Here is a 21158-nt window from a genome sequence, read left to right as displayed (position 1 = left end):
CTGTGTTGAGTTATAGTTACTCAGTAGTGTCTCAGTGAAACAACCAACGGGGGAAGCCTTGCGGTGACAACAAAAGCAGTGTTTTACTGATCAGTCAAGTTGCTCCAGTGTACTCCATACAAACTGGTTGGCTACTGAAGGGATAGAAAATGGGGAATACTTGTTTTAAAGCAAACAAGGAATTAGATGGGAAAAATACATGTTTTAACGGGACCCAGACAATATTAAATACTCAGACAGATGGGAGAAGAAGTGTAGTTTTGTAGGAAATCACAAAATTATTACGTAGAATTAGTGAAATCAATTGAAGAATGCCTTTCTGAAGAGCTGTTTACCACAGATGAGCAGCTTTGCGACCAAGCACATTGTAGATCGCTTTACTGCCAAAATGATCTAATTTAATGGATTGGTTTAGACATGCATAACAGCATTTTAAGAACAAAGAGAGAAACAAAAAGGGACAACGCTTCATGGTGGAAGGGGATGTATAAATAACTGTGTATATGATGAAGGGGGTGGCAACACCCATTCCGAAATCCCGCCATTCCGACATCCCGCTATTCTGACATCCCACCATTCCGACATACCACCATTCCGACATACCACCATTCCGACATGCAAACGTCCCACCATTCCAACATCCCACCATTGCGACATCCCGCTATTCTGACGTTCAAATGTCCCACCATTCCGACAAGGCTTTCCGTATAAGGAAATGTGTGTTACTCAACAGGTGAGTCCCTTCTTTCTGTTCATGCAATTTATATGTTTAACACATGTTTATAGACAAGCGTTATTAAAAACACAAAGTCTCGGCAACTGGAGGAGGAGAAGCAGTCCGCGGTGGTTTTCAATCACACACTCCAATGCCACTTGTTTCAACTTCCGAAAATTTAATCCAGGAAAAAAAGGCTTACAAACATGGACCAAAACGGCTCCATAACACGCACAAGAATCCAAAAGAAACGAAAGTTAACTAAAAGAAAGCAAATAAACAGTATGAAGTGGTCAAAATTGGTTTTACGCATGCCTATGTGCGTCTGGCACATGCGTCTTCGGGCTCTCCCACGTTGGTTTGTGGATGAAAGCTATATGTTCAGCTGTAATGTCATGTAAAAACAATCTCTACATGACATTTACTCCCAGGTGTGACCAGTTAGGTCCTTAAGATATCAACAGGCTGTATAAAGCTACAACCGTTGCGGCTGTGTGTTTGTGCCAAATGCGCAAAGCCCATCCGCGCTTCCCAAAATTGGAGTGAGTACTCATAAATCACGTGAATAACATGAATAAACGTTTTTACTGAATTTTGTTGTGTATTATACGTTCTATGCTGTCATTTCTCTCTTCTCCTATTGGCAAGGCAAGGCAGAGTGCTCGCAACTGTGTCCTGTGCAGTAGCCGTGATATCTGTAATTGCAATTATTACTTTTGCATATGATGACAGCGTGCAAAAGACGCATGGGCTCTGTGGAGAGCTCCGCTCCAGCTGGCTGCTGTGACAGCTCACTGACACTGTATTTCTGCTTAATCAGTTTCAGTCTCGCCAGAGTTACATTAATATCTGTATTTTTATATTTGAAATTCAGGGGATTTTGATAATAGATTATTAAAGTTTGTTTGCGAGGCTGTGGCCTCTGCATGTGCAAAGCTTGTGCGCCAAACTTTAGGGCGTATTTGCGCCGGCATATCATTAGTGCAAAATGTTTTGGGTAAAAAAATAGGCTATTAAAATGAACTGTCGGAATGTTAAAATAAAAACAAAAAACATACCGCCATTCCGACCATAGGAGGAAAAAAGTGTCGGAATGGTGGGACGTTTGATAAAAAATTAAGTGTCGCCATTCCGACAATTGGAGACCCATGTCGGAATGGCGAGATGTCGGAATGGCAGCATGTAACCATGATGAAGGAGAGACCATTTGAGCAGCACAGCCATTTCGCAGCACAGGGACAGCAGTCCAAGTTACAGGATCTCCCACGTGGTATCACCTGTCACATTGTGTCAAGGCATCAAAAGAAGAAAAAATCACCAAACTCAAGGACAAAAAGACAAAGACTCCGGTGAACGAAGACAGAGGACTGAAAAACCAGAAATACAAAAGGATTCTCGATATCAAGATCCAGAAGAAGAGGCTAACAATGCCACGAACACTTACGATGCTGGGAATGATGCCAGCAATGAACAGAGAAGAAGATTCAGTGTCATCAATCTGCATTACGTGCCTCTAATGAGGGGGTGAATATAGAATCCTCAACGATTACAACGTCTCTGGGAACTGTGACAACAACAAGGTTTAAACCATTTTGATATATATTGTAACCTATTGTCTAAGGAATAGTGCTGAAAATGAGGTAAATCTAATCCACCACTGTCCTTGGTCTTCTGTAGGGTTATTAAACTAATACGTGGTGGTTTGTTTTTCCACAGAAATTTGGAGATGCATGAATCTAGTGACTTAAACCAAGTAGCAGATGGTTTTATGGGGATCATTGAGAACAAATAGTTAACTTTTGGTAGTATCATCATTTTAATGGATGTAACTCTCCCCATAAGTGATATAGGTAAGGACTTCCAACGAGAGATCGTTCTCTACTGTCTTTAATAATTGCACATAATTTAGCTTTGTTAGCTCTGAGAGCCTGGAGGAAATGTTTATGCCTAAATATCTAATATTTCCTGACTGTAAAGTGATCGCAGGTATATTATGGACCCTACAGTTAATGGGCAGAACTGTGGTCTTAGACCAGTTGATAGAGTAGTCAGAAAATGCTGAGAATTTATTTATGAGTGTGATCGTGTGACTGAGAGACGTCTGTGAGTTCTGAAGGAAAAGTAATACATCATCAGCATAAAGACTTATTTTATGCTCAATATTTTGGGATTAATTACTCACAAACGGGTAAGAAAAGGTAGTATTGCCAGACCATACATGATCAAAACAGGGAGCGGAGGTGGTTCAGCTGCAAGGTGTTAATGTCTGACTATAGTTTGTAAAAAGCGGGTAAGATAAGGTGCGAATGCCCGACAATGTATGATCAAAAGAGGGAGCGGAGGTTTTTGGCTTCAAGAAGGTCTGAATGTCCACCCAAAATTCCTGAAAAATGGGTAAAAAAAGGGTGCGAATGCCAAACCATACATCATCAAAAGCAGGAGTGGATGTGTTCGGCTACAAAAAGATTTGAATGTCCATCAATAATTGCTTTAAAACATGAAAGAAAATTTTCGAATATCAAACCGCACATGATCATAAGCGGGAGAGGAGTTGTTCAGCTGCAAGAAGGTGTGAATGTCCACCCATAATTACTGAAAAATGGGTAAGAAAAGGTGAAAATGCCCAACCATACATCATCAAAAGCAGGAGTGGATGTGTTTGGCTACAAGAAGGTTTGAATGTCCGTCCATAGTTTGTAAAAAGCGGGTAAGAAAAGGTTCGAATGCCCGAACATAGACCATCAAAAGAGGGAGCGGAGGTGTTCCGCTGTAAGAAGGTGTAAATGTCCGACCATAGTTGGTAAAAAGCGGGTAAGAAAAGGTTAAAATACCCGACTGTACACAATCAATAGCGGGAGAGGAGGTGTTTGGCTACAAGAATGTGTGACAGTCCGACCATGGTTTGTAAAAAACGGGTAAGAAAAGGTGCGAATGCCCGACAATGTATGATCAAAAGAGGGAGCGGAGGTTTTCGGCTACAAGAAGGTTTGAATGTCCGACCATAGTTTGTAAAAAGCGGGTAAGAAAAGGTTCGAATGCCCGAACATAGACCATCAAAAGAGGGAGCGGAGGTGTTCCGCTGTAAGAAGGTGTAAATGTCCGACCATAGTTGGTAAAAAGTGGGTAAGAAAAGGTTAAAATACCCGACTGTACACAATCAATAGCGGGAGCGGAGTTGTTTGGCTACAAGAAGGTGTGAAAGTCCAACCACGGTTTGTAAAAAGCGGGTAAGAAAAGGTTCGAATGCCCGAATATATACCATCAAAAGTGGAAGTGGATGTGTTCGGCTGCAAGAAGATGTGAACGTCCGACCAAAGTTTGTAAAAAGCAGTTAAGAAAAGGTTCGAATATCCAAGCAAACATAATCAAAAGCGGGAGCAGAGCTGTTCGACTGCAAGTAGGTGTGAATGTCAGATCATAATTTGCAAAAAGCTGATGAGAAAGGGTGAGAATGCCCGGCTATACACCATCAAATGCGGGAGCGGAAGTGTTCGGCTGTGAGTAGGTGTGAATGTCCGACCATAATTGCTGAAAAATGTGTTAGAAGAGACTAGAATGCCGGACAATACATAATCAAATGCGGGAGCGGAGTTGTTCGGCTGTGAGTAGGTGTGAATCTCCGAGCATAGTTTGTAAAAAGGGGGTAAGAATAGGTTCGAATGCCCGAACATACACTATCAAAACATGGAGCTGAGGTGGCTCAGCTGCAAGGTGTGAATGTCTGACTATAGTTTGTAAATAAGGTGCGAATGCCAAACAATGTATAATCAAAAGAGGGAGCGGAGGTTTTCGGCTACAAGAAGGTTTGAATGTCCGACCAAAGTTTGTAAAAAGCAGTTAAGAAAATGTTCGAATATCCAACCAAACATAATCAAAAGCGGGAGCAGAGCTGTTCGACTGCAAGTAGGTGTGAATGTCAGATCATAATTTGCAAAAAGCTGATGAGAAAGGGTGAGAATGCCCGGCTATACACCATCAAATGCGGGAGCGGAAGTGTTCGGCTGTGAGTAGGTGTGAATGTCCGACCATAATTGCTGAAAAATGTGTTAGAAGAGACTAGAATGCCGGACAATACATAATCAAATGCGGGAGCGGAGTTGTTCGGCTGTGAGTAGGTGTGAATCTCCGAGCATAGTTTGTAAAAAGGGGGTAAGAATAGGTTCGAATGCCCAACAATGTATAATCAAAAGAGGGAGCGGAGGTTTTCGGCTACAAGAAGGTTTGAATGTCCGACCATAGTTTGTAAAAAGCGGGTAAGAAAAGGTTCAAATGCCTGACTATACACCATCAAAAGCGGGAGCAGAGGTGTTCCGCTGTAAGACGGTGTGAATGTCCGACCATATTTGGTAAAAAGCGGGTAAGAAAAGGTTAAAATACCCAACTGTACACAATCAATAGCGGGAGAGGAGGTGTTCAGCTGCAAGAAGGTGTGAATGTCCACCCATAATTACTGAAAAATGGGTAAGAAAAGGTGCGAATGCCCAACCATACATTATCAAAAGCAGGTGTGAATTTCAGATTATAATTTGCAAAAAGCTGATGAGAAAGGGTGAGAATGCCCGACTATACACCATCAAATGCGGGAGCGGAGTTGTTCGGCTGTGAGTAAGTGTGAATGTCCGACCATAATTGCTGAAAAATGTGTTAGAAAAGGTAAGAATGCCGGTCCATACATCATGGACATCATCACAAATATGAAGGACAAAGCAGTTTTAACATAGTTTGAGTAAAGGAATTATTTTTATACATAAAATCCCAAATCATGCAGAACGTATGAAAATAAGCTTATTCTCGAATTCCTGATCCTTCAGTGTTGCTCTTTCTACTACTGCAAAATACAATGTTGTTCTTTGTTGAAGTAAATCTAGACATTGATAAATATGAAGGACAAAGCAGTTTTCACTTGGTTTGAGTGAAGGAATTAATTTTATACATAAAATCCCAAATCATGCAGAACGTATGAAAAGAAGCTTATTCTCGGATTCCTGATCCTTCAGTGTTGTTTTTTCTTCTACTGCAAAATACAATGTTGTTCTTTGTTGAAGTCGATCTAGACATTGATAAATATGAAGGACAAAGCAGTTTTAACTTGGTTTGAGTGAAGGAATTCATTTTATACATAAAATCCCAAATCATGCAGAACGTATGAAAATAAGCTTATTCTCGGATTCCTGTTCCTTCAAGTGTTGCTCTTTCTACTACTGCAAAATACAATGTTGTTCTTTGTTGAAGTAAATCTAGACATTGATAAATATGAAGGACAAAGCAGTTTTCACTTTGTTTGAGTGAAGGATTTGCAGCTGAAAACCTCCCGCTCCCGCTTTTGATTGTGTATAGTCGGGCTTTCGAGCCTTTTCTTACCCGGTTTTTAGAAATTATGGTTGGACATTCAGACCTTGCAGCCGAAGACCTCCAATCCCTCTTTTGATCATACATTGTCGGGCATTCGCACCTTGTCTTACCCGCTTTTTACAAACTATAGTCAGACATTCACACCTTGCAGCTGAACCACCTCAGCTCCCTGTTTTGATCATGTATGGTCTGGCAATACTACCTTTTCTTACTCGTTTGTGAGTAATTATGGCTGGACATTCACACCTACTTGCAGTCGAACAGCTCTGCTCCCGCTTTTGATGGTATATATTCGGGCATTCGAACCTTTTCTTAACTACTTTTTGCAAACTTTGGTCGGACGTTCACACCTTCTTGCAGCCCAACACCTCCGCTTCCGCTTTTGATGGTATATATTCGGGCATTCGAACCTTTTCTTAGCAGCTTTTTACAAACCATGGTTGAACTTTCACACCTTCTTGTAGCCGAACACCTCCGCTTCCGCTTTTGATGGTATATATTCGGGCATTCGAACCTTTTCTTAGCAGCTTTTTACAAACTATGGTCGGACATTCAAACCTTCTTGTAGCCGAAAACCTCCGCTCCCTCTTTTGATCATACATTGTCGGGCATTCGCACCTTTTCTTACCCGTTTTTTACAAACCATGGTCGGACTGTCACACATTCTTGTAGCCAAACACATCCGCTCCCGCTATTGATTGTGTACAGTCGGGTATTTTAACCTTTTCTTACCCGTTTTTTTACCAACTATGGTCGGACATTCACACCTTCTTACAGCGGAACACCTCCGCTCCCTCTTTTGATGGTGTATGTTTGGGCATTCGAACCTTTTCTTACCCGCTTTTTACAAACTATGCTCGGACATTCAAACCTTCTTGTAGCCGAACACATCCACTCCTGCTTTTGATGATGTATGGTTGGGCATTCAAACCTACTTGTTGCCCGCTTTTCATTAATTTTGGGTGGACATTCACACCTTGTCACAGCCAAACACCTCCGCTCCCTGTTTTGATCATGTATGGTTGGACATTCGCACCTTTTCTCACCCGCTTTTTGCCAACTATGGTCGGCTGTTCACAGCTTCCTCTCCACCATACTTGTATGGTGGGATATTCACACCCACTTGCATCCGAAGACTTTTGTTGATATTTAGTCGGTCATTGGCAGCTTACCCGCTTTTGGCAAACTATGGCCTTCATGCAGCCAAACACCTCTGATCTCGCTTTTGATGATGTAAGGTTGGGCATTCAGACCTTGCTTCACCTGCTTTTCACCAAATATAGTCGGACATTCACACCTTCTTGCAGCCGAACACTTCCGCTCCACCTTTTAGTGTTCTATCACACCTTTTTTTTCACCGCATTTTATAGATTATGGTTGGAAATTCTCAACCACTCTCATCCGAAGACCTCTCCGCCCGCTTTTGTTAATATATTTGAACTTTAGTCGGACATTCACACCTTCTTGCAGCTGAACCACCTCCGCTCCCTGTTTTGATCATGTATGGTCTGGCAATACTACCTTTTCTTACCCGTTTGTTAGTAATTATGGCTGGACATTCACACCTACTTGCAGCCGAACACCACCTCTCCCGCTTTTGATGATGTATGGACCGGCATTCTTACCTTTTCTAACACATTTTTCAGCAATTATGGTCGGAGATTCACACTTACTCACAGCCGAACAACTCCGCTCCCGCATTTGATGGTGTATAGTCGGGCATTCTCACCCTTTCTCATCAGCTTTTTGCAAATTATGATCTGACATTCAAACCTGCTTTTGATAATGTATGGTTGGGCATTCGCAACTTTTCTTACCCATTTTTCAGTAATTATGGGTGGACATTCACACCTTCTTGCAGCTGAACACCTCCTCTCCCGCTATTGATTGTGTACAGTCGGGTATTTTAACCTTTTCTTACCCGCTTTTTACCAAATATGGTCGGACATTCACACCGTCTTACAGCGGAACACCTCTGCTCCCGCTTTTGATGGTGTATAGTCAGGCATTTGAACCTTTTCTTACCCGCTTTTTACAAACTATGGTCGGACATTCAAACCTTCTTGTAGCCGAAAACCTCCGCTCCCTCTTTTGATCATACATTGTCGGGCATTCGCACCTTTTCTTACCCGTTTTTTACAAACCATGGTCGGACTGTCACACATTCTTGTAGCCAAACACCTCCTCTCCCGCTATTGATTGTGTACAGTCGGGTATTTTAACCTTTTCTTACCCGTGTTTTACCAACTATGGTCGGACATTCACACCTTCTTACAGCGGAACACCTCCGCTCCCTCTTTTGATGGTGTATGTTTGGGCATTCGAACCTTTTCTTACCCGCTTTTTACAAACTATGCTCGGACATTCAAACCTTCTTGTAGCCGAACACATCCACTCCTGCTTTTGATGATGTATGGTTGGGCATTCAAACCTACTTGTTGCCTGCTTTTCATTAATTTTGGGTGGACATTCACACCTTGTCACAGCCAAACACCTCCGCTCCCTGTTTTGATCATGTATGGTTGGACATTCGCACCTTTTCTCACCCGCTTTTTGCCAACTATGGTCGGCTGTTCACAGCTTCCTCTCCACCATACTTGTATGGTGGGATATTCACACCCACTTGCATCCGAACACCTTTTGTTGATATTTAGTCGGTCATTCGCAGCTTACCCGCCTTTGGCAAACTATGGCCTTCATGCAGCCAAACACCTCTGATCTCACTTTTGATGATGTAAGGTTGGGCATTCAGACCTTGCTTCACCTGCTTTTCACCAAATATAGTCGGACATTCACACCTTCTTGCAGCCGAACACTTCCGCTCCACCTATTAGTGTTCTATCACACCTTTTTTTTCACCGCATTTTATAGATTATTTTTGGAAATTCTCAACCACTCTCATCCGAAGACCTCTCCTCCCGCTTTTGTTAATATTATTGAACTTTAGTCGGACATTCACACCTTCTTGCAGCTGAACCACCTCCGCTCCCTGTTTTGATCATGTATGGTCTGGCAATACTACCTTTTCTTACCCGTTTGTTAGTAATTATGGCTGGACACCTACTTGCAGCCGAACACCACCTCTCCCGCTTTTGATGATGTATGGACCGGCATTCTTACCTTTTCTAACACATTTTTCAGCTATTATGGTCGGAGATTCACACTTACTCACAGCCGAACAACTCCGCTCCCGCATTTGATGGTGTATAGTCGGGCATTCTCACCCTTTCTCATCAGCTTTTTGCAAATTATGATCTGACATTCACACCTGCTTTTGATAATGTATGGTTGGGCATTCGCAACTTTTCTTACCCATTTTTCAGTAATTATGGGTGGACATTCACACCTTCTTGCAGCTGAACACCTCCTCTCCCGCTATTGATTGTGTACAGTCGGGTATTTTAACCTTTTCTTACCCGCTTTTTACCAAATATGGTCGGACATTCACACCGTCTTACAGCGGAACACCTCTGCTCCCGCTTTTGATGGTGTATAGTCAGGCATTTGAACCTTTTCTTACCCGCATTTTACAAACTATGGTCGGACAATCAAACCTTCTTGTAGCCGAAAACCTCCGCTCCCTCTTTTGATTATACATTGTTGGGCATTCGCACCTTATTTACAAACTATAGTCAGACATTCACACCTTGCAGCTGAGCCACCTCAGCTCCCTGTTTTGATAGTGTATGTTCGGGCATTCGAACTTATTCTTACCCCCTTTTTACAAACTATGCTCGGAGATTCACACCTACTCACAGCCGAACAACTCCGCTCCCGCATTTGATGATGTCTTGTCCGGCATTCTAGTCTCTTCTAACACATTTTTCAGCAATTATGGTCGGACATTCACACCTACTCACAGCCGAACACTTCCGCTCCCGCATTTGATGGTGTATAGCCGGGCATTCTCACCCTTTCTCATCAGCTTTTTGCAAATTATGATCTGACATTCACACCTACTTGCAGTCGAACAGCTCTGCTCCCGCTTTTGATTATGTTTGGTTGGATATTCGAACCTTTTCTTACCTGCTTTTTACAAACTTTGGTCGGACGTTCACACCTTCTTGCAGCCGAACACATCCACTTCCACTTTTGATGGTATATATTCGGGCATTCGAACCTTTTCTTACCCGCTTTTTACAAACCGTGGTCGGACTTTCACACCTTCTTGTAGCCAAACAACTCCGCTCCCGCTATTGATTGTGTACAGTCGGGTATTTTAACCTTTTCTTACCCGCTTTTTACCAACTATGGTCGGACATTTACACCTTCTTACAGCGGAACACCTCCGCTCCCTCTTTTGATGGTCTATGTTCGGGCATTCGAACCTTTTCATACCCGCTTTTTACAAACTATGGTCGGACATTTAAACCTTCTTGTAGCCGAACACATCCACTCCTGCTTTTGATGATGTATGGTTGGGCATTTTCACCTTTTCTTACCCATTTTTCAGTAATTATGGGTGGACATTCACACCTTCTTGCAGCTGAAAACCTCCTCTCCCGCTTATGATCATGTGCGCTTTGATATTCGAAAATTTTCTTTCATGTTTTAAAGCAATTATTGATGGACATTCAAATCTTCTTGTAGCCGAACACATCCACTCCTGCTTTTGATGATGTATGGTTTGGCATTCGCACCCTTTTTTTACCCATTTTTCAGGAATTTTGGGTGGACATTCAGACCTTCTTGCAGCCGAAAACCTCCGCTCCCTCTTTTGATCATACATTGTCGGGCATTCGCACCTTATCTTACCCGCTTTTTACAAACTATAGTCAGACATTCACACCTTGCAGCTGAACCACCTCCGCTCCCTGTTTTGATCATGTATGGTCTGGCAATACTACCTTTTCTTACCCGTTTGTGAGTAATTAATCCCAAAATATTGAGCATAAAATAAGTCTTTATGCTGATGATGTATTACTTTTCCTTCAGAACTCACAGACGTCTCTCAGTCACACGATCACACTCATAAATAAATTCTCAGCACTTTCTGACTACTCTATCAACTGGTCTAAGACCACAGTTCTGCCCATTAACTGTAGGGTCCATAATATACCTGCGATCACTTTACAGTCAGGAAATATTAGATATTTAGGCATAAACATTTCCTTCAGGCTCTCAGAGCTAACAAAGCTAAATTATGTGCAATTATTAAAGACAGTAGAGAACGATCTCTCGTTGGAAGTCCTTACCTATATCACTTGTGGGGAGAGTTACATCCATTAAAATGATGATACTACCAAAAGTTAACTATTTGTTCTCAATGATCCCCATAAAACCATCTGCTACTTGGTTTAAGTCACTAGATTCATGCATCTCCAAATTTCTGTGGAAAAACAAACCACCACGTATTAGTTTAAAAACCCTACAGAAGACCAAGGACAGTGGTGGATTAGATTTACCTCATTTTCAGCACTATTCCTTAGACAATAGGTTACAATATATATCAAAATGGTTTAAACCTTGTTGTTGTCACAGTTCCCAGAGACGTTGTAATCGTTGAGGATTCTATATTCACCCCCTCATTAGAGGCACGTAATGCAGATTGATGACACTGAATCTTCTTCTCTGTTCATTGCTGGCATCATTCCCAGCATCGTAAGTGTTCGTGGCATTGTTAGCCTCTTCTTCTGGATCTTGATATCGAGAATCCTTTTGTATTTCTGGTTTGTCAGTCCTCTGTCTTTGTTCACTGGAGTCTTTGTCTTTTTGTCCTTGAGTTTGGTGATTTTTTCTTCTTTTGATGCCTTCACACAATGTGACAGGTGATACCACGTGGGAGATCCTGTAACTTGGATTGCTGTCCCTGTGCTGCGAAATGGCTGTGCTGCTCAAATGGTCTCTCCTTCATCATGGTTACATGCTGCCATTCCGACATCTCGCCATTCCGACATGGGTCTCCAATTGTCGGAATGGCGACACTTAATTTTTTATCAAACGTCCCACCATTCCGACACTTTTTTCCTCCTATGGTCGGAATGGCGGTATGTTTTTTTTTTTTTTTTAACATTCCGACAGTTCCTTTTAATAGCCTATTTTTTACCCAAAACATTTTGCACTAATGATATGCCGGCGCAAATACGCCCTAAAGTTTGGCGCACAAGCTTTGCACATGCAGAGGCCACAGCCTCGCAAACAAACTTTAATAATCTATTATCAAAATCCCCTGAATTTCAAATATAAAAATACAGATATTAATGTAACTCTGGCGAGACTGAAACTGATTAAGCAGAAATACAGTGTCAGTGAGCTGTCACAGCAGCCAGCTGGAGCGGAGCTCTCCACAGAGCCCATGCGTCTTTTGCACGCTGTCATCATATGCAAAAGTAATAATTGCAATTACAGATATCACGGCTACTGCACAGGACACAGTTGCGAGCACTCTGCCTTGCCTTGCCAATAGGAGAAGAGAGAAATGACAGCATAGAACGTATAAAACACAACAAAATGCAGTAAAAACGTTTATTCATGTTATTCACGTGATTTATGAGTACTCACTCCAATTTTGGGAAGCGCGGATGGGTTTTGCGCATTTGGCACAAACACACAGCCGCAACTGTTGTAGCTTTATACAGCCTGTTGATATCTTAAGGACCTAACTGGTCACACCTGGGAGTAAATGTCATGTAGAGATTGTTTTTACATGACATTACAGCTGAACATATAGCTTTCATCCACAAATCAACGTGGGAGAGCCCGAAGACGCATGTGCCAGACGCACATAGGCATGCGTAAAACCAATTTTGACCACTTCATACTGTTTATTTGCTTTCTTTTAGTTAACTTTCGTTTCTTTTGGATTCTTGTGCGTGTTATGGAGCCGTTTTGGTCCATGTTTGTAAGCCTTTTTTTCCTGGATTAAATTTTCGGAAGTTGAAACAAGTGGCATTGGAGTGTGTGATTAAAAACCACCGCGGACTGCTTCTCCTCCTCCAGTTGCCGAGACTTTGTGTTTTTAATAACGCTTGTCTATAAACATGTGTTAAACATATAAATTGCATGAACAGAAAGAAGGGACTCACCTGTTGAGTAACACACATTTCCTTATACGGAAAGCCTTGTCGGAATGGTGGGACATTTGAACGTCAGAATAGCGGGATGTCGCAATGTTGGGATGTCGGAATGGTGGGACGTTTGCATGTCGGAATGGTGGTATGTCGGAATGGTGGGATGTCGGAATGGTGGGATGTCGGAATAGCGGGATGTCGGAATGGCTGGATTTCGGAATGGGTGTTGCCATCCCCTTCATCATATACACAGTTATTTATACATCACCTTCCACCATGAAGCGTTGTCCCTTTTTGTTTCTCTCTTTGTTCTTAAAATGCTGTTATGCATGTCTAAACCAATCCATTAAATTAGATCATTTTGGCAGTAAAGCGATCTACAATGTGCTAGGTCGCAAAGCTGCTCATCTATGGTAAACAGCTCTTCAGAAAGGCATTCTTCAATTGATTTCACTAATTCTATGTAATAATTTTGTGATTTCCTACAAAACTACACTTCTTCTCCCTTCTGTCTGAGTATTTAATATTGTCTGGGTCCCGTTAAAACATGTATTTTTCCCATCTAATTCCTTGTTTGCTTTAAAACAAGTATTCCCCATTTTCTATCCCTTCAGTGGCCAACCAGTTTGTATGGAGTACACTGGAGCAACTTGACTGATCAGTAAAACACTGCTTTTGTTGTCACCGCAAGGCTTCCCCCGTCGGTTGTTTCACTGAGACACTACTGAGTAACTATAACTCAACACAGTTTATACACATAGCATTCCTATACATACTAACAAACAAACAAACAATTATTTATCGCAATTTTCTCATCTCTGTTTGAACGTACACCCAGGTAAATATTCCTGTAGTCTTCTCATACCGACTATGGACCCATTCATTGTTTAACTTCACTGTTTTGCAAATCCTAATTGAATATTACACATTGACATTGAACTTTACTTGATAAGCAGGTCTTCATTGCATTCAGCAGCCTATATGTGAGCATCTATGTGTAAGCTGTTCTTCTTTGCATTTATCAGCAGCAAGCAATTCTTCATTGCACATGCATATGAAAATAGTAAAACAATTCCAATGCGTTAGCGAAACCTTCTATATCAGGAGTGTCCATCATGATGCTGGGAATAGAACCTCTTTCCCAGAATAGTTCAACCTTCATTACTCAACTGATCATAACACCGCAATGAGCACATTTCAAAGTATCATTCCTCTACATATATTCAAAAATCTATGTGTAAATGTTTAATATTTCTTATATTTGTTGATGTCATTCTGAGTGCATGTGGCCTAAACCCAATCTCTGTGTGGCAATTTTAATTTAAACAAGTTGAACTCTGCCTCTGATCATTTAAAAAAGGTGTGTACCAATATCAACCTTTCTCAGGTAATTACTGATCCTACAAAACCAAAGAGATCCTTCAAGGTTTTCCCTGATTGGCTCAATCTTAACAAATCAAAGGTAGAAAATCCGCAGTATCTGAACTTGGTGTTAGTTATCACTGCTCAATAGCCTGTATCAGAATTGCAAAAATGAAAACATTAGGTCCACGCTTGGTATCCAGATCCTGAAACATCTCCATGAGCAGGCTTTTTTTTAACTGATCTGTTGAATAGTTATATGACACTGTTAAAATCCCAGATGAAGATCTAGCACTTGACCATTTTTGTAAATCTTCTAATTCCATAGTTGATAAACACGCCCCTTTTAAAAAGTATAGAACTTAGAACAGGTCTATCCCTGGCTTTCGGCAGAACTGTCTTCTTTACTTTTTTTCCCCCTTGTCCTGTTCAGCATTATGTCAGAAGAATTGTAGTCTGAATACCTTTGATGCCAAACAGATTTGTTTTGCCAAGGGAAGTTTTATAAATGTAAAGCTCCCCCTGATGCCCATTTATTTATTTCTGTTTACAATATATGACATGAACTGAACTGAACCGGACCGGGGGACAAGGAAAGAAGAAGAGGAAAGAAGAGGAAACAGAACAAAAATAGAAACAAAAACCAGACAACCAGCTGCTACACCTGTAAAAAACAAAACAGACAACAATCCATGGCCTATGAGGGGAATCCAGCCTTAGCGCCACCAGGAGCACCTGAAAGCAGACAAGCAGAGAAAAAACAAACAGACAAACAAACAAAAACAAGCACAAGAAGCGGCAATCGCATACAACACAGCTGTGGATATAGATGACCTGAGACGACATGATAATACATCAACTGCTTAGTGACCATGCTACTGGACTAATGAATGTGTGTGTGTGTGTGAGAACATGCAACACCCATGGCACAGGACCTACATGATAACCGTGCTTAGTTATGAGTGTATAAGCGTACAGGGCCACAATCCACAGCCCCCCCCCAAGCAATCAGAAGCAGGCAGAGAGGGCCACAAGACCCAGGCCACCAGCAGCCCCCACAGAGCACAGAACCCAGGCAGCCCACCGCAGGGGCAACCACGCATCCACCCAGAAGACTGCAGAGGAAGCCCCCGGAAAGAGCCCCCATAAGCATAGGGCAGAGGCACTCCGGGACCTGGGCCCCAGGAGCCCGAGTGCCCCCAAACCCCCCGGCAGAGGCCCCACCCAATACCCAGGAGGGCCAAGCGCCCCAGACAGCCACAAAGTGGGTCAGCGCCTGCCCCAGCGCCCCTGGCCAAGTGCCCTGGGAGTCAAGACGTGCCCACAGGTGGGTGAAGTCGCGAGCAGTGGGGAGAGGCAACGCTGATGCCCCATCGGGAGAAACACAGGCAGGCCAGGCGACAGCAAGTCCCAGATCCAGGCCCAATCATTACCACACACACTTTCACGTCCCATACATCCACACATCCACACATCCTACCTCCCTCGACTCTGCTGGGGTGTAGTGCAGCGGGCACACCAGGAGGCCAGCAACCCCCCAGCCACCACAGCCCCCGAACCAGCAGAAAAATTAATTAATCCTCCTGGCCCCTCCTGCCCCGAGCAGACACCAGGAAGCAGGGGTGTGCGAAGAAGACCCCTCCCCTCACCCTTCTGGCTCTTCAATATTTTCTAATAGTGAGCAATTAAAATTGAGGGGCAGCCAAACTTGTAGAACTGGGAGCGCGGCACTCTGGGCAGCCTACATACCCAAAGAGCCCCGCCCACCAGATGCCACTCAGTGTAACCACCCCCCAAGACCTAATGTGTGTGTGTGAGTGTGTTTGATAAGTAGTAATGTCTAAGGTGTAATTAAAACAGGGGCAGGGAACTGCAGAGTGCAACCAAAGGGGACCACCTACGTGGCCCCATCCACTACATCACGTCATCTATCTTAGACAATAATTTATATATTTTTGATAGTAGTTTTGGGGTACAGATGCTTAGAAATTCTGCTACCCTAGTCGGGGGTTGTAAGTCTGGTTGGTGGAGGATATATCCATCCATCCATCCATCATCTGCCGCTTATCCGGGGGTCGGGTCGCGGGGGCAGCAGCTTGAGCAGAGAAACCCAGACGTCTCTGTCCCCGGCCACTTCCTCCAGCTCTTCCGGGGGGACCCCAAGGCGTTCCCAGGCCAGCCGAGAGACATAGTCTCTCCAACGTGTCCTGGGTCTCCCCCGGGGTCTCCTCCCAGTGGGACGTGCCCGGAACACCTCCCCAGGGAGGCGCCCAGGGGGCATCCTAACCAGATGCCCGAGCCACCTCATCTGACTCCTCTCAATGCGGAGGAGCAGCGGTTCTACTCCGAGCCCCTCCCGGATGACTGAGCTTCTCACCCTATCTCTAAGGGAGAGCCCAGACACCCTGCGGAGGAAACCCATTTCGGCCGCTTGTATTCGCGATCTTGTTCTTTCGGTCACTACCCACAACTCGTGACCATAGGTGAGGATGGGAACGTAGATTGACCAGTAAGTAGAGAGCTTCGCCTTCTGGCTCAGCTCCCTCTTCACAGCGACGGGTCGGTGCAGAGCCTGCAACACTGCAGGCGCCGCACCGATCCGCCCGTCAATCTCCCGCTCCATTCGTCCGTCACTCGTGAACAAGACCCCGAGATACTTGAACTCCTCCTCTTGGGGAAGGATCTCATTCCCGACCCGGAGAGAGCATTCCACCCTTTTCCGGCTGAGAACCATAGTCTCGGATTTGGAGGTGCTGATTCTCATCCCAGCCGCTTCACACTCGGCTGCGAATCACTCCAGTGAGAGCTGAAGGTCACGGCCTGACGACGCTAACAGAACCACATCATCTGCAAAAAGCAGAGACCCGATTCTGAGGTCGCCAAATGGGACACCCTCAACGCCCTGGCTCCGCCTAGAAATTCTGTCCATAAAAGTTAGGAACAGAATCGTGACAAAGGGCAGCCCTGACGGAGTCCAACTCTCACCGGAAACGTATCCGACTTACTGCCGGCAATGCGGACCAAACTCTGGCACCGGTCATACAGAGACCGAACGGCCCCTATCAAGGGGTCCGGCACTCCATATTCCCGGAGCACCCCCCACAGGACTCCACGAGGGACACGGTCGAACGCTTTTTCCAAGTCCACAAAACACATGTAGACTGGTTGGGTGAACTCCCATGCACCCTCCAGGATCCTGCCGAGGGTATAGAGCTGGTCCACTGTTCCACGGCCAGGACGAAAGCCACACTGCATCTCCTGAATCCGAGGCTCGATTATCCGACGGATCCTCCTCTCCAATACCCCCGAATAGACCTTACCAGGGAGGCTGAGGAGTGTGATACCCCTATAGTTGGAACACACCCTCCGGTCCCCCTCTTTAAAAAGGGGGACCACCACCCCAATCTGCCAGTCCAGAGGCACTGTCCCCGATGTCCACGCGATACTGCAGAGGCGTGTCAGCCAAGACAGCCCTACAACATCCAGAGCCTTGAGAAACTCAGGACGGACCTCATCCACCCTTGCCTTGCCACCGAGGAGCTTTTTAACCACCTCGGCAACCTCAGCCCCAGAAATGGGAGGCCCCGTCTCCGAGCTCTCCGACTCTGCCTCTTCCGAGCACGTGTTGGTAGGATTGAGGAGTTCCTCGAAGTACTCCCCCCACCGACTCACAACATCCCGAGTTGAGGTCAGCAAAGCCCCGTCCCCACTGTAAACAGTGTTGACTGTGAGCCGCTTCCCCCCCCTGAGACGCCGGATGGTGGACCAGAATCTTTTCGAGGCCGTCCGGAAATCGTTCTCCATGGTCTCACCGAACTCCTCCCAGGCCCGAGTTTTTGCCTCAGCAACCGCCGAAGCCGCGGCCCGTCTGGCCCGTCGGTACCTATCAGCTTCTTCCAGGGTCCCACTGGCCAAAAAGGCCCGATAGGACTCCTTCTTCAGCTTGACGGCTTCCCTCACCACTGGTGTCCACCAGCAGGTTCGAGGGTTGCCGCCACGACAGGCACCGACCACCTTACGGCCACAACTCCGACCAGCTGCCTCAGCAATGGAGTCACGGAACATGGCCCATTCAATGTCCCCCACCTCAAATATGGTTGAAGCTCTGCCGGAGGTGGGAGTTAAAGCTCCTTCTGACGGGGGATTCTGACAAACGCTCCCAGCAGACCCTCACAATACGTTTGGGCCTGCCAGGTCTGATCGGCATCCTCCCCCACCAGCGGAGCCACCTCACCACCAGGTGGTGATCAGTTGACAGCTCCGCCCCTCTCTTCACCCGAGTGTCCAGGACATACGGCCGCAAGTCCGATGATACAACCACAAAGTTGATCATCGAACTGCGGCCAAGGGTGTCCTGGTGCCAAGTGCACATATGGACACCCTTATGCCTAAACATGGTGTTCGTTATGGACAGTCTATGACTGGCACAGAAGTCCAACAACATAACACCACTCTGATTCAGATCGGGGGGGCCGTTCCTCCCAATCACACCCCTCCAGGTCTCACTGTCATTGCCCACGTGAGCATTGAAGTCCCCCAGCAGAATGAGGGAGTCTCCGGTAGGAGCATTCTCCAGTGCCTCCCCCAGAGACTCCAAAAAGGGTAGGTACTCTGAACTGCTGTTTGGCGCATAGGCACAAACAACAGTCAGGACTCGTCCCCCCACCCAAGGTGGAGGGAGGCTACCCTCTCGTTCACTGGGGTAAACCCCAATGTACTGGCACACAGCCGGGGGGCAATAAGTATGCCCACACCTGCTCTGCGCCTCTCACCACGGGCAACTCCAGAGTGGAAGAGAGTCCAACCCCTCTCAAGAGTACTGGTTCCAGATCCCAAGCCGTGCGTCGAGATGAGTCCGACTATATCTAACGGTCTGATGAAGTTTCAACAATAAACCACAAACTTTGTATTATGAGAAAGAACCAGACTCATTCTTCAGGAATCCGAAAATAAGCTCTATTTTACGAGTTATGCACGAATTCGGATTCTCCTATAAAACGAATTCCTTAACTCAAACCAAGTTAAGACTGCTTTGTCCTTCATATTTATTCATGTCTAATCAAGTTTCAATGATAAACAACGTTGTACTTTGTAGAATGAGAAAGAACTTCTTCAACAATAAGCATCTCTCGACAAATGACGAAATACAGATTTTGCTATAAAATTAATTGCTATCAGCCTGACTTAAAACTGTTTGTCTTCCTTATTTATCCACTTCAAATCAAGTTTCAACAATTAAAAAAATTTTGTAGTTTGAGAAAGAACAACTTAATCTTGAGCAATCAGTATAAAAAGAGGGTAAGCAAAGGTGCGAATGTCAAACCATACATGATCAAAACAGGGAGCGGAGGTGTTTGGCTGAGACAAGGTGTGAATGTCCACCCATAATTAATGAAAAGCGGGCAACAAGTAGGTTCGAATGCCCAACCATACATCATCAAAAGCAGGAGTGGATGTGTTCGGCTCCAAGAAGGGTTGAATGTCTGACCATAGTTTGTAAAAAGCAGGTAAGAAAAGGTTTGACTGCCCGAACATACACCATCAAAGGAGGGAGCGGAGGTGTTCCGCTGTGAGAAGGTGTGAATGTCCGACCATAGTTGGTAAAAAGCGGGTAAGAAAAGGTTAAAATACCCGACTGTACACAATCAATAGCGGGAGCGGAGTTGTTCGGCTACTAAAAGATGTGAAAGTCCGACTATGGTTTGTAAAAAGCGGGTAAGAAAAGGTGCTAATGCCCGACAATGTATGATCAAAAGAGGGAGTGGAGGTTTTCGGCTGTAAGAAGGTCTGAATGTCCAACTATAATTTGTAAAAACCGGGTAAGAAAAGGCTTGAAAGCCCGACTATACACCATCATAAGCGGGAGAGGAGGTGTTCAGCTGCAAGAAGGTGTGAATGTCCACGCATAATTACTGAAAAATGGGTAAGAAAAGGTGCGAATGCCCAAACATACATCATCAAAAGCAGGAGTGGATGTGTTGGGCTACAAGAAGGTTTGAAAGTCCGACCATGGTTTGTAAAAAACGGGTAAGAAAAGGTGCGAATGCCCGACAATGTATGATCAAAAGAGGGAGCGGAGGTTTTTGGCTACAAGAAGGTTTGAATGTCCGACCATAGTTTGTAAAAAGCGGGTAAGAAAAGGTTCAAATGCCTGACTATACACCATCAAAAGCGGGAGCGGAGGTGTTCCGCTGTAAGACGGTGTGAATGTCCGACCATAGTTGGTAAAAAGCGGGTAAGAAAAGGTTAAAATACCCGACTGTACACAATCAATAGGGGGAGCGGAGTTGTTCGGCTACAAGAAGGTGTGAAAGTCCAACCATGGTTTGTAAAAAGCTGGTAAGAAAAGGTTCGAATGCCCGAATATATACCATCAAAAGCGGAAGCGGAAGTGTTCGGCTGCAAGAAGGTGTGAAAGTCCGACCAAAGTTTGTAAAAAGCAGTTAAGAAAAGGTTCGAATATCCAACCAAACATAATCAAAAGCGGGAGCAGAGCTGTTCGACTGCAAGTAGGTGTGAATGTCCAGCCATAATTACTCACAAACGGGTAAGAAAAGGTAGTATTGCCAGACCATACATGATCAAAACAGGGAGCTGAGGTGGTTCAGCACCAAGGTGTGAATGTCTGACTATAGTTTGTAAAAAGCGGGTAAGATAAGGTGCGAATGCCCGACAATGTATAATCAAAAGAGGGAGCAGAGGTTTTCGGCTACAAGAAG

Source organism: Leuresthes tenuis, unplaced genomic scaffold (genome assembly GCF_036924035.1).
Source record: "Leuresthes tenuis unplaced genomic scaffold, fLeuTen1.0.hap1 SCAF_15, whole genome shotgun sequence".
Taxonomy (NCBI): Eukaryota; Metazoa; Chordata; class Actinopteri; order Atheriniformes; family Atherinopsidae; genus Leuresthes; species Leuresthes tenuis.
Note: the sequence above shows the minus strand (reverse complement) of the source record.